Here is an 8,414-nt window from a genome sequence, read left to right on the forward strand (position 1 = left end):
AAACCGCCAAAAATTGAAATTTCAATCAGTATATTTTAATACCAACTAAAAACTCAATTTTAGACATGAACTATTTTTGTAAAATCTTACGTAATTCGAATGGCAGATGTTTTTAAAAACAACATTATAAAATGGACTTTTGAATCGACTCGCTGGAGTACACATCTTTCTCTTTTAATCGAATCTTCGTCGAGAACACATCATTCTCATATAATGAATTGTTCGTCAAGAATACATCTCGGAGAATTTTTTTAAAAAAAGGCTAATCTTAATAAAACAAGCATGGTTGAATTTAAACGAATATTTATTAATGGATCTACAATTAATTAATTTCAAAGTAAGGTTCATTACATTTAATTTACAACAATCTGCGATTCGAATTACATAATTGATTAATAATTGGGATTGCTCACGAATTATGATTGAAGTAAGTTTTCACAAAAAAAAGGTTAGTCATTTTTGTTAAAAGATCATATTGTCAAGTGTTTATTATTTTTTTGCGCTCCAACGTTATATTCCATGTTTTATTAATTTTCTTGGGAGCATATTTATTCAGTTTATATTCATTCTATTGAAGAGACAATTATATGCAGATAATACTTAAAATTTATTTAATTAAGGGCATTAAAGTTGACTGTTAATTGTGGATATTTTCTTATGAACTTGTCCAATTTGCTTTTGATAGTATTTTTGTGGTGAATTGAATTTTCATCCACGTATTTTTTTGCTGTTACATTCTTGGGTGTGTCTTTAAAAGCATGCTTTCGATGCTTCCACACCCTTGATAAATTTGTAATAATTTCCGTGCCCATTTTCTTTTCGTAAATCTGCAAATGATTGATTCATTTAAGTGTAAATAATAATTAGAAACTATTTATTGAATTTTATACAACCAAATATATTAATTCAGTTTTGAAAGAACTTTCAAAGAATACTTACATTAATTACCTTGAAACAAATCAATATTAATTGTTTGTACAGATCAAATCAATTTTATAAAATTAATTAAGTTATTTTTTTTGATCTGTAACTCTCATATTTATTTTGTTATATTTTTTTTTTTATGTTAGGTTAGAAATTTATATGTATAAAAAAAAAAAATTTAATTCTATTGTCAAACAAGAAATTACAAGAGATTGGATTCATATTAAAGTCATATTTAAAGTCAATACCAAATCCTCTTTTATTTTAATATTTCCAAGCCAAATCTTTTCAGAGGGACGGTTCAAACGGAGGGAGCGGAGATCCAAGGACTCCCCCTTGCGTAAAGTTTAATTGGGAAAGAGGGCCCGGCCCCGATTAAACAATTATCCAACACCTTCTCCACAGCGCTCTGCTGAATCCTGGATTGATAACGACAAGCGCTTGCTCTGTCGCTATTTCTCAATTTGACTTCACGTATAATTCTTTTAAATCATCTACGTGAAATAATATCATACTTAACTATCATTTGTTTGAGTTTACATTCCTACTAAATTACGACTCACAATTTTGTAAGTGAATAAAGGTATAAAAATAAAATAAGAACTCGAGTTTAGTAATAAACTTCTTTTATTAAAAATCAAAACTCTACAATAATAATATTATTTTTTATTTTATTTTAAATATAACATACCACATATAATTATAATTTTTTTTTATATTACCATTTGGTATCGAGCATCCCGCTCCGCCCGTACCGATGGTTTAATATTTACCATTCTCGCTCTGAAATAAATTAAAAGTATTTTTTTGAAAAGTATCTATTTTCTAATTTTTTTTTTTCTCTCAAATAAAGTTAACCATTGACTTTACATTTTATTATTAGGATTTTTCATTAATAAATTAGCTAGTTTTTTTTAAGTGATTTTTTGCAGAAAATTTTTTTCTTACCAATATTTTCTTCTTTCAATAATTTTATTTGGACCAAATTTGGAAAGTAAACAGCAAAAAGGAACAACATGCCCCGCCCAAGGACACGATCTAATCCCAACCCCGATGTACCTGGTACGCCAGCACCTGGAATACCTGGAGGAATTCCTGCAACACCAGATTTCTTCCAAACTCCAAATATGCATACTGCAATCAACATGGCTGCCATTGCTACACAGGTCAATGCCACAAACAACACCTTGGCACAATCCGTAAGACATCTTGCTGATGTTCAGGAAACAATGCAACTACAAAACAACCAAATATCTGAGTTAAGTACAAACTTATCAACATTAATAACAAATTTTCCAAATCAAAACAATTCATTATCTAATAATCCAAATAATTTCTTTTCCAAACCATCAATTGATACATTTATCAATAAAGTATCAACATTAAACATATCTTCTAGTGAGTCCATAATTAATTTCGTTTGTGATGTTCAACATCTAATTAATATTAATTTTCTTCCATATCAATCGCTAATAAAAATTTTAATTAATAAATGTTCTCTAAATTCTCAAGAGATATGGGCTGACTGTATTTCCAAATCGTTGTCGTGGACCCAAATCAAAGAAAAACTTTTAACAGTGTATATATCTCCAATATCGAAACAGCTTCTTGTGGACAAACTTGTTCGCAGAAAGCAACTTGAATCTGAATCATTTTCATCATATATAACATCGATTCTAAAATATTCAAAAATATTATTAGATGACCTTACTGAATCACAAATAATTGAAATCATTTTCGCCCACGCGAATAATATTACCTTACAAGTATTAGGATTAAACCAAATCTCAAATAATTTCGACGACCTTATTAAGCTCTCAACTCGCATTCAAGAGATATCCAATAGAATAATCGAACCGACAACTTCAAATCCAATCAATTCAAATAACAATTTGGATTCCCAATCGATTGCCAAGAAGAATTCATACTTCTGAACATACTGCAAGAGACCGAATCATACCATTGCATATTGTATTCGGCGAAAACAAAATGAAAAATCCAATTTTTCTAAAAATTCCAAACCAATTGTTAATTCAAAAAACTAGAATCTGCTCCCAAACAAATAACCAATCTAAACTTATCTTGTTTACCCGTCCAAACAATTTTCATAGAAGGTATCCCCATTCAAACACTATTTGACAGTGGCGCATCAGTGAACGCGATCAAAACTAAAACATTAAATAAATTATTAAAAATAAACAAAAATCTTTTTACAAAAAACTCAGACGTACAAATTTCATTACCAGGAAACAATACGATCAGAGCCACAACTGTAGTAAATCTTCATTTCAAATTAGATAAATTTTCGTGGACACAAATGTTTTACGTCATTGATAATCTTCCTTTTGACGCTATTCTTGGAGTCAAAGCATTAAAACATTGTAATATAATTTTAAATTTTTTCGATTCGGTAATTACTTTTAAACATGACCAAAATTGTAAAATTCCATTTTCTGGTTTCAAAAATTCAAATAGGATTCTAACAACCATATGTCAAGCTAAAATTGATCTAAATAAAACACAACAGGAAAAATTAAATTCGCTACTAAATAAATACAAATCAATATTTTCTGATATTCCCGGTAAAGCAAAAAATTTTGAATATGAAATTCGAATGAAAGATAATATTCCGGTCGTAAGATCTCCATACTATTTAGCTCCTGATAAAGCAAAACTCCTTGAAGAGCATATCCAAAAACTTGTTAAACAAGGAATTTTAGAACCATCTAAGAGTTTATACGCTTCACCATGTTTCTTTACACCAAAAAAAGATGGTACTTATCGTCTAGTTGTTGATTACCGCTTCTTAAACAAACACATTTGCTTTGATCCCATGAGTTCTGTAAACATGGCACACATTTTTGCTAGTTTGGGCAATTCCAAAGTGTTTACATTTCTCGACATGAAATCTGCATTTCACCAAATTAAAATATCAAAAAATTCGCGTCACGTCACCGCAATTACAACCCAATTCGGAAGCTTTAATTATTTGACCATGCCATTTGGACTTTATGTATCCTCGCAATCGCTTTCGAGATACCTTAACAGCACCTTTGCTGAATTTCGTAATGATTTTTTATTAATTTATTATGACGACTTAATTGTCCATTCACCAAATATTGAATCTCACCTTAATCATTTAAATTTATTATTCGCTAAAATAAAGAAATCTGGAATTACAATCAACCCTGATAAGGCACGCTTTTGTATGTCTAGAGTCCGTTTACTTGGTAGTGTAATTTCTGCTGATGGACGTTACGCTGATCCAATTAAGGTTCAAGCCATTAAAGAAATGCCAATTCCAAAAAACATTAAAGAAATATCTAGACTAGTAGGTGCTGCAGTATTCTATGCTCGACATATCCCCATGTTCAGCAAAATAGTAGCTCCATTAAATGACCTAAAAAAGAAAAACGTTAAATTTTAAATTACAAATATACATTTAGAGGCTATAAAAAATTAAATATTGCACTTACATCGGCACCAATCTTGAAATTCCCTGATTTTTCAAAAAAATTTATAGTACAAACTGATGGATCAGCTACAGGTCTCGGAGCTGTACTCCTACAAAAATTTGATGACACATTGCACCCAATAATGTATATTTCTAGAAAACTTAATACGGTTGAAACCAGATACAATAGCCATGAACTCGAAATGCTCGCTGTTATTCATGCATTTGAAAAATTTAGAGATTTCCTTTTAGATAGACATTTTATATTACAAACAGATTGTCGCAGCTTACTATGGTTGTTTAATTCACCTCAAAAATTCAACAAATTATCACATTGGATTCTAAAAATCTCTAGATTTGACTTCACCCCCGAACATATCAAGGGTGATAAAAATAACATGGCTGATTTTTTGTCGAGATTATTCGAATCTGATGACATTTCAAATGATGATCATAATAAATTAAATAATTCAAAAGTATCCAATAATACTAAATTTACAAAAATTTATAAGTTAAATTCACATGATCCTGGGTACAGACAATTATTAAACAAGATACATAATGCACTTGACTCATCTGAAACTAACCAATTTAAAAATAATCATGATTTGAATGATGAAAGTATCAATTCAATTAATATATTATCAAACTCATCCTTCGATTTTTTATCCATTAAAGAACATCAGATGAAATCTGAAACCTGCAAAATCATTTACGAAAATTTAAAAAATAACGTAAATGTAAATAATTTTTGCAGAAAAGATGGTCTGATTTATAAACTTGTAGGTAAAAATAGGTTAAAAAGGATTCTCTTACCTGATTCAATGTTGAAATATATCTTAAAATACTTTCATGATTCAAAATTTTCTTGTCATAATTCTATAATTAAAACATTTCGTGACATTTCCAAATATTTTTATATAAAAAATTTGTATGCAATCGTCAAAGATTATGTCAAGAGTTGTAAAATTTGCCAAGAAATACGACCATATACTCGTATCGATAAAATTCAATTGAGCAGCAATCTGCCAAAAACAACTTTTGACGAAATTTATGTCGATTTTATTGGTCCCATTATAAAATCTCCAGAAGGTTTTCGGTATATCTTCTCTGTTGTAGATAACTATTCCAAATTTGCATTTGCAATTCCAACAAAACAACAAACATCAAGTATAGCAATTTACCAGCTGCAACAGATTTTCATGACCAATGGATATCCAAAAGTCATCATTGCCGACAATGGACCTGCCTTCTCATCAACAAAATATCGTTTGTTCTGTGTAAACAATGGAATTCAAGCACGCTTCTGTTCTCCTTACACGCCAACATCAAATAAAGGAGAAACGCTAAACAAACAAATAAAATACAATCTTGCTTGTATAATCAAGGAATACAGTGCTACCCATAAAAACTGGAGCAAATTTCTCGGATTCACTATTTTCAATTACAATAATTCATACAAAACTGTGATTGGCACATCTCCAGCTGAAATATATTTTGGACGTAAACTAAATACACCATTCACAATTATAAATGAATTAACTCACATATTAGTCGATGAATCCAGACCAACAGCAGAGCAAATTGATAACGCTATCCAAATTGCACATCAAAAACGAGTAATTAAAACGTTAAATAGACCAGCAGCATCCAAATATTTCGTTAATCAGTATGTAATGATGAAAGTAATGGCGCCAACAAACAACAACAAATGTTCACCAAAATTCAACCCAAAATTTAAAGGGCCATTCATCATACAAAAATTCACATCACCTACATCTGTTCGCATTCGCTCACTAAATGGAAAACAAGTATTTTCATCTTCCATTTACAATATTCGGCCTTATTATAGGCGCAAAACAGCATGAGTAATTTAACCGTTACGGAATAGTATCACAACAGAGCAGGTAACCCAAGATGGATAGAATAATTTTCTTAATGTTATGTTTAAATTTTTCAAAAAAAAAAAAATAACTAAGCTTTCAGCTTTTTTCACCCCCCCCCCCCCCTATGAATATATTTTTTTAATCTTTTATTAAAATTCTAAAATAAAATAAAAAATACATTTTCAAACCGCCAAAAATTGAAATTTCAATCAGTATATTTTAATACCAACTAAAAACTCAATTTTAGACATGAACTATTTTTGTAAAATCTTACGTAATTCGAATGGCAGATGTTTTTAAAAACAACATTATAAAATGGACTTTTGAATCGACTCGCTGGAGTACACATCTTTCTCTTTTAATCGAATCTTCGTCGAGAACACATCATTCTCATATAATGAATTGTTCGTCAAGAATACATCTCGGAGAATTTTTTAAAAAAAGGCTAATCTTAATAAAACAAGCATGGTTGAATTTAAACGAAAATTTATTAATGGATCTACAATTAATTAATTTCGAAGTAAGGTTCATTACATTTAATTTACAACAATCTGCGATTCGAATTACATAATTGATTAATAATTGGGATTGCTCACGAATTATGATTGAAGTAAGTTTTCACAAAAAAAAGGTTAGTCATTTTTGTTAAAAGATCATATTGTCAAGTGTTTATTATTTTTTTGCGCTCCAACGTTATATTCCATGTTTTATTAATTTTCTTGGGAGCATATTTATTCAGTTTATATTCATTCTATTGAAGAGACAATTATATGCAGATAATACTTAAAATTTATTTAATTAAGGGCATTAAAGTTGACTGTTAATTGTGGATATTTTCTTATGAACTTGTCCAATTTGCTTTTGATAGTATTTTTGTGGTGAATTGAATTTTCATCCACGTATTTTTTTGCTGTTACATTCTTGGGTGTGTCTTTAAAAGCATGCTTTCGGTGCTTCCACACCCTTGATAAATTTTTAATAATTTCCGTGCCCATTTTCTTTTCGTAAATCTGCAAATGATTGATTCATTTAAGTGTAAATAATAATTAGAAACTATTTATTGAATTTTATACAACCAAATATATTAATTCAGTTTTGAAAGAACTTTCAAAGAATACTGACATTAATTACCTTGAAACAAATCAATATTAATTGTTTGTACAGATCAAATCAATTTTATAAAATTAATTAAGTTATTTTTTTTGATCTGTAACTCTCATATTTATTTTGTTATATTTTTTTTTTTATGTTAGGTTAGAAATTTATATGTATAAAAAAAAAATATTTAATTCTATTGTCAAACAAGAAATTACAAGAGATTGGATTCATATTAAAGTCATATTTAAAGTCAATACCAAATCCTCTTTTATTTTAATATTTCCAAGCCAAATCTTTTCAGAGGGACGGTTCAAACGGAGGGAGCGGAGATCCAAGGACTCCCCCTTGCGTAAAGTTTAATTGGGAAAGAGGGCCCGGCCCCGATTAAACAATTATCCAACACCTTCTCCACAGCGCTCTGCTGAATCCTGGATTGATAACGACAAGCGCTTGCTCTGTCGCTATTTCTCAATTTGACTTCACGTATAATTCTTTTAAATCATCTACGTGAAATAATATCATACTTAACTATCATTTGTTTGAGTTTACATTCCTACTAAATTACGACTCACAATTTTGTAAGTGAATAAAGGTATAAAAATAAAATAAGAACTCGAGTTTAGTAATAAACTTCTTTTATTAAAAATCAAAACTCTACAATAATAATATTATTTTTTATTTTATTTTAAATATAACATACCACATATAATTATAATTTTTTTTTATATTACCACTCTAATTTAGTTTTTTCTTAATAAACCATATTAAAATTATATTTTAGTGACTCGTTTATCAAGTTTCGATAATAAAGGAAAACCTAGTAATTAAAAGTAAAGCAAGCACGGCCTCAAAATATATCAAGAAAGGAAAAATTATTTGCCGGACTCGATAGAAACATGTGCCTGTTGTCACCCAACCGGATATTAGCGACGAAGAAATGTTGGAGGAAGCGAAAATTTTTTACTACGGTTGAAAAATAACGTACCGTCAATAGAAAGCCGAAACAAGCTCGAAAACAAGACACGAGCTCAACATGATCATGATAATGAAAA

General features: G+C 29.4%; 1 long non-coding RNA gene across 1 annotated transcript; it reads right to left on the reverse strand.

Moving 5' to 3' along the window:
• Positions 1–4,085: 4,085 nt before the first annotated feature.
• Positions 4,086–5,226, reverse strand: LOC123302430. The gene is made up of 3 exons (XR_006535511.1): positions 5,195–5,226; positions 4,401–4,488; positions 4,086–4,324 (listed from the first exon to the last, which is right to left on the reverse strand). It is a non-coding gene; the product is annotated as an uncharacterized LOC123302430 (long non-coding RNA).
• Positions 5,227–8,414: the final 3,188 nt, after the last annotated feature.

This window comes from Chrysoperla carnea, chromosome X (assembly GCF_905475395.1).
Source record: "Chrysoperla carnea chromosome X, inChrCarn1.1, whole genome shotgun sequence".
Lineage (NCBI taxonomy): Eukaryota > Metazoa > Arthropoda > Insecta > Neuroptera > Chrysopidae > Chrysoperla > Chrysoperla carnea.